The following is a 6,000-nucleotide window of genomic DNA, read 5'->3' on the forward strand; positions in this document are numbered from 1 at the left end:
TCCATAGACGTTCATGTCATCGGTGTCGTGGTACTTGGGGTCTTCAGACTTTCCGGTCCCGTTCTTGCGACGGTAGTCGTTCACGTTCGTTTCGGAGAGGTACTTCATGACTCCAAACCCTTCGCGGTCGACGGTAGTTGAACTTGATGCTTGCGGTGCACATGTCTTCGTCAATGGTAGTGGTACAAGGTCATCGTGGGAAGTGGTCGTACTCGCGAACTTGTCGGATCCATAGTGACGGTAGTGGAACTTCAGAGATTCGTGGTCTCCGGGCGTAATGGTACTTGGCGAATCCTGCAACATTATTGACGATCCAAAATGGCACAAGTGGGATGCACATCCACGGAGTCTTCCGGCTTGGGCTCCTGGTACACGACTTGACGAACCCAGGGAGACGATGGAGAAAGCCAACATCGTAACATCAACAGCCAACGAGGCCACAGACAAGACTTGGGGCTCCCCGAACCCATGGAAACAGACGGCACCAGGAGGCTGCTAGTGGAGGCAGGGCCACGCCGAGGTCGAAGGTGGCCGGGCGAGCTCGCCGGAGGTAGTCCGTGGTCAGAAGAAGCAGCAGCAAGGCAAGGCAGCGCGCACGAAGCTGCAGGCCAGAACGGTGGCCTCCATGGCCGGCGGCCATGTGGCTCGCGTGAGGCAAGGCAGGAGAGCAAAGGACAGTCGCGGGCAGAGGAACGATGTAGCAGAGGGGAGGCGTCACACGGAGGAGAGTCGACGGGGCGGCGCTCACTGGAGTCGGGGCCGAAGGGGACGGGTCGAGGGGCTCCTCCCTTGGTGATGGAGCTGACGAGTCCGTGGCGCCGGGTAGACGAGGAGGCAACGAGGAGGTCCTGGACCGGCTGCGGGAGGTGAGGCGCTTGAGGGCGCGGCGTGGCTGTCGTGGGAGGCCGGAGAAGAGGCGGAGGAAGGGCTCCGGCGAAGTGGACGTTGAGGGCGAGCCGGGTCGAGGGCGGCGATGCCATGGCCGTGCGGGCAGACGAGCTCGCGGGGCTGCGGGGTGGTTGGCTTGAGCGAGAGGAGAGAGGAGCGATCGATATGAGATGGGATCAGCAAAAGGCATCGAGCGCGGGCACTCCTTCCTGGCGGCGCGAGCAGGGAGACAAGAGGAGAGAGGAGCGACTCGCGTGGGAACGAGAGGGAGATGTGTGCGGTCGGCACTGGGCTAGCTAGGGTTAGGATGGTGGGCTTAGGAGGGCATATGGGCCTGGGAGGCCGGCGCTGCTAGGAGGCCCAAGTGGCCAGAGGCGGCTGGGCTCTCTCTCCCTAATTAATTTCTTTAACCGAAAAGAATTAGAGAGAAAGGAAAAAGGAAGGGGTTTTAGGGAAAAGAATTAGCGCACGAGGGTAAAATTTCTGGACTCACAAAAATGTGAGGAATTTAAATAAAATGACAAGGGGATTTTTGGAGAAAATAGATACGCACATGTTGAATATAATTCGACATGTTTGAATTTTGAAGCCCATTCGAAAAGACTCAAAATGGGCTGAGATTTTTGAAGAGCCTCGATAGAAGGGATGAGAAAAAATATTGGCAAGGTTTGAAGGTCAAACTCGAAGAGGAATAGACATGGAAAATACTTTGCACGTGTGTTATGGTTGATTCCATAAGGATGGAATATTTATTATAGCTCCCTAATAATATTGGGAGGATATATGTTATAAAGAGAAAATCACCATGTGAATTCCCTCGGTTTAAATGGACCGAAGATCCATGCAATTTATTTAGTGAGTTTTAAAATGGGTTGCATGATGACATGATGTAATGCACGTGATGCAACGAACCAAAACAAAACACCCGACAACACTCGAAAACATGGAAGGCTCCGGTCTTGGGGCGTCACAGCTGGTTCCTAGGAAGAGCTAGTTACAAATAGAGCTAGTTCCTTGAGCGCTTTTTGGCTGCTCCCCCCTCTTGCTGACTAACTTCTTCACCTTCCTAGGAAGAGGAACACGCTCCCGCTCCAGCTCCGGTTCCTCCACGTCATCGACATCGTCATCCAAATAGTCATCCAAAGCCGCCATCCACGAGGTGCCGACCATCCTTTTGCCTCTTTGGGTGAAGTCTTCAGGTGTGTACTTGTTGATTCATGTCCTAGGCTTTAACCTGTATGCAGACCTAACCTGGTACGTCCCCAAGGTCATATCATCAGCAACCTATGCATCAACAGAAGATATGGAAAGACCGTGTGTGAGGATATAGTTAGCAATGCATCAACAATTGGATATATATGCTCATGCCATACCTCTTGGGTGACTACACCCACATCCTCATCCTCCAAATGATCACCATGGCTCTGCCCCGAAGCGGGATCTGATGGTGTCGCCGACCTAGACCGTTCTGGTGATACATACTCGGGGTCACGACAACCGAAAAGGTTTGATAGCCGCCTTAACTTTTGGCCCTGGCACTGCAACATGTACGAGTGAATGAGACATCAAACGTAGCAACACATGTTAAGTGCTAGTTTGAAGGAGATGTGAACCTTGATGAATGCTCGAAGTGCACCTTCTCCATCCCTTTTGCCAGCCGGGTTGTTTCAAGAATAGTCTCGGTCTCATCAGCTGCTTTCTTGATCTAGGCACGCTATGAACAGAAATGGTATTAACGTGTTAGGCAAGCGAAGATGTGAATAGTGTGAATGAAAAGCAAAGAGGGCAAATACCACAAAGTTCATCATTGGAGCTGAAGGGATCACTGAGTTGCCTTTCCTGACTAATGCGTTGTACTGGTGCTGGGCTACCTCATCAAAAACAGTGGGTTCTTCCAAAATCTCCTCAGCATACGTCGGCTTGCATACCTCCACACGGGTACTTGCAAGAAACCATGTGAGATAGTTGTTGAACGCGATCGGGCAGTGCTCACGAAGCTGGACTCCTTTTCCAGCCCTAGCTTGCTCCACACTAAGCGCAAACTATACAACATACTTTCTGTGATGCTTGTCCCAATCCTTAATCTTCCGCTGCCTTTTCCTATCCAACCTGCAAGTTAGAAACATAATATTAGTAGTATCGAAACCGCCGAGAAGCTGCTAAGTGCTCAAGGTTAATTATATCTTACGCGTGTAGCAACTTGTCCGTGTCCTCCCACTCCGGCGGATATGCCTGGAACAAACCAAACTGACGGCGCACTCGATGTGGGAGGTGAAGCTCAACCGCCCAGTTGCATATGAGTGGGCACCGCATACGCCAGAGATCCCTATCCCTAGTGCACATCGGATTCAGCCTGAACTCTAAAGGGTTACCAAAATTGTCTCCTGTTCCATACGGCTCCCATATCACCTGCAAAATGGGATAGAATGCAAAATTGGTATCGACTTGCAATAGAAGCATCATAATCACTTATTGTCAATTCACCTGCTCAGGCATGATCGCGTCAAGCTCGCTCTGGTACAACTTGTACATGACTGAGGGATCATCTGTCGTCTCATTTAACACATTCCACTTGTAAGCCCAAGTGGGTCGCCGTAGTGGGTCGTCTTTGTCGTACCAATCATCGTACTTCACGGTCTTCGGACGTCCAACCGGCAAACGCTCCCAGCTCCATATGGAAAGTACGAGCAAACAACCACCAATACCTCCAGATGACCTACAACAGGCTTCGTCCAACTGCACATAAAAGAGAACATGGTTCAATTAAGAGCAAGATCGCATTCATAATGTAGCAATGAAGTGAAAAGGAAACAACTTCATACCTGTCTATACAAGTAAGCCAGTGTCGCCGAACCCCAACTCCAATTGCTATCGAAGACGGTCAACGCCTTCAGCCACATCCATGGAGCATTCTTGCCTGTGCCATCAGCAAACATAGTCCTGGATATCACGTACCACATGTAGACACGAGCATATGTCTTGACCGTGTCCTCATTAGCTTCCGGTGGGCAAGTACCAAAGTGCTCAGTAATCCACGTGAAAGTAGCACCGGCTGCGACTCTTTCCTTCTTCTTGTCTTTTGCTACTGGTTCCGGAGGCTCCGGAGGAACCATACCGAGAAGGGCATACATCTGCGCGCGCCACCCATCGGAATCAGTGCTCATACATAGAGGATTCCCATCGATAGGAAGACCGGTGATCATAGCAATATCCTGGTCCGTCACGGTCATCTCCCCAGTCCGAAGATGGAAACTATGTGTCTCCGGCCGCCAATGATCAATAAGCGCGGTGAGTGCTGGAGCATTCTTGGGTGGCGTCGACCGTCTGACCATATAAATAAAAGGGAGAAGTCATGTCTCCCTTACATACGGTGTGTATCGCTCATCATAGAGCATCCACCCAAAGGTGACCCCGTGAGAACGAAGCTTCAGAGGTGCAAGCTCCTATAAACAAACAATTCATAACATTACATATGGGGCATTTGTGTTTGAAATAAATACGAAATTCATAAAACCGGCCACTTTCATTATTACCCGCTGCTCCACCGCCATAGCATACGACCGGTGTTGTTTGTCCCAGTGATCATCGAGAATCCAAACCATCCTAACAATTTTGAAAGAAAGCTTTCTTGTCAACGCGATTATCTTTTGAATACAAATAAACTAAAGTACGCCTACTAGATGCAACCATACCAATCTATGTATCCAACCATATCAAATCAAACAAAACTAATAAACTAGGGTTCCACAAATAACTAGGCCTACTTCATACAAATAACTTTTCCATAAACTATGCCTACTTCATACAAATAACTCTTCCATAAACTAAACTAGGGTTCAACAAATCAAACAAACAAGGGTTGTAATACATGCAAAGTTCTAATACATGCAAGATTCAAATCTAATCTAATCAAACAAGGATTCCCCAAATCTTTAAAATATCATATTTTCTATGGGTAGAAAGAAGGGGATCGGAGGAGAGTACCTTCTAGGATGGATTGGTGAAGAAATGCACGGACCAAATCGTCGGATCTGAAGGATTTGGGAGAGGGGATTGAGAGGGGGAGAGGAGGAAGCCGCCAACGCCGCTGCTTCTGTAACTTGCAACTGAACGAATGGGGTGGGGTGGGGGGAGGGGGAGCGGGCGGCTGGCATCTAAGTCACAGTGCAGCGCCTACAAGCTGGGCGCTGCACATTACATGTGCTGCCACGGTGGACTGGAGTGCAACGCCCCCGAGCTAGGCGCTGCACCGTAGGGTGTGGCGTCGTCGTGGCGGGCGCTACACAAAAAGGTCAGGGGTGTGAAATAGTTTCACGGGCAGTTCATTCCGTGAATTGATTTCGTCCAGAGGTTAAAATTGTCAAATTTGCCCAATCTGCCTCCGCTCCAGTACTGCAACATTTGTCACCACCACTTGTCAGCTGGTTGATGGATGGATGGGGAGCAATGGCCCTGCCCCTAACATGTATGTAGGCTGCCTAGCAGCGGGGGCGCCGGAAAAGCTAGCTCATTTGTTTTTCCTTCAAAGAAAACCAGTACTAGCTCATGCATGTTGCTACTGTTCATAGGCTGATGTAACTCTTCACACTGGCGCTCCGTAGAGATCGACGTGGGATTAGTATTGCTTTGCTCCCATGCACTTCTTGTTGTCTCTCTAGCCCCGGCGCCGGAAAAAAAAGGCTTATCTCACATTAAGCTCATGGTGTAGATTGCGAAGTACTACCACTACCACATAAATGGACATCACAGATCTTCAACTATTGTTTCAAAAAACCTTTCAAAAAAAAAACTAAACTAAACTGTAGTTGTTGTTTTCTGCTATGCTATACTCCGGAGTTGTGTTATGTGCATTTTACTCCTTTATCCTACAGCACTCTACGGTGGAAGTGTGCAAATCAATTGTGGAACTTTGTTTTTTTAGGGTATGGTGAAACTGCTTTTTTGGATCGGCCGGAGTGTGGCTTGAATGATGTTGCCTTTTCGGGAGTCTGGGTGTGGCTTCAATGAAGCGTGTTTTGTACGTATACACAGTCGCTAAGTCCGTCATACTATGTGTCCTATTGCTTGCTATCCAAAAACTAGACGATATAAAGCTGGTCGTAATGGTAGTAT

The sequence above is a fragment of the Triticum urartu genome, chromosome 2, assembly GCF_003073215.2.
Source record: "Triticum urartu cultivar G1812 chromosome 2, Tu2.1, whole genome shotgun sequence".
Lineage (NCBI taxonomy): Eukaryota > Viridiplantae > Streptophyta > Magnoliopsida > Poales > Poaceae > Triticum > Triticum urartu.